This window comes from Colobus angolensis, unplaced genomic scaffold (assembly GCF_000951035.1).
Source record: "Colobus angolensis palliatus isolate OR3802 unplaced genomic scaffold, Cang.pa_1.0 Scaffold219, whole genome shotgun sequence".
In the NCBI taxonomy this organism is placed as follows: domain Eukaryota; kingdom Metazoa; phylum Chordata; class Mammalia; order Primates; family Cercopithecidae; genus Colobus; species Colobus angolensis.
This window is the reverse complement of record NW_012115366.1, coordinates 2,606,717-2,607,616: the sequence shown is the minus strand read 5'-3', so window position 1 is coordinate 2,607,616 and position 900 is coordinate 2,606,717.

Sequence of the window (900 nt, the reverse complement as noted above, 5' to 3'; positions counted from 1 at the left end):
GCAAGTCCCTTCCCCTCCGTGAGCCTCATTTTTCACAGTGATGCAATTAAGGCACTGAATGGACCCTCAGTTTCCCCAGAACACTTTAGCTTTTCTTTCTTTCTTTGTGAGACTCAAATAAAATAGATGAAAACGAGGAAGGCATACCAGAGTGTCACTTGTGAGCTCAGTGTCTCTTTTACCTTCCCTCTGAGGCCCTGAGAGTCTTCTGCAGACACCTGAGTCTCCTCTCCAAGGAGTCCCGCCTGCAAATCACAAGGGTACATAAATGATGCTACAGTCATCTTGGAATAGACAGACCTGGCTGGAATCCTAGCTTTGCCCCTTACTTGCTGCATGACCTTGAGTCAGTCACTTGACCACTCTGAGCTGTCTGCATCATCTCGCCAATGGGAATGGGAATTAGGAGATTAGGAGCCCATGCTGTGCCACTGATTTGCTCTGTGTCTTGGTGAGCCCCTCCCCTTCTCTGGGCCCCAAACCTGGTGACAGATTGGGATTTCTCATTCTAGCCTCTCCTGGATCATCTCTGAAAGGGACATGACAACTTACGGATTGCCCAAAGCAGAGCCCAAGGTATGCTTCTCCTCCCACAAGGCTCGATCGAGGCAAGGAATCTGGGAGCACTGGCAGTCCCCATAGCCCAGAAATAGCAAGCCAGTTGGTGGGCGGCTGACCTTGGGGCTCAGGGCCTGAGCTAAGGCCTGTTACTTGGCAACAGCAAGCATCACACACCGTGGGCAGCAAGGGCTCTGGTGGTGACCCACGCCTCCAGCCCAGCCCAGATCTGCCTGGGTGCTGGAGAGGGCTGGCGAGCGTCCTTGGAGGCTTGGAAGCAAAGCTTCTGTCTGCAGGAGCACTTGCCTGTGGTCCTCCTGACCTCCAGCCTTCTAGCACCTG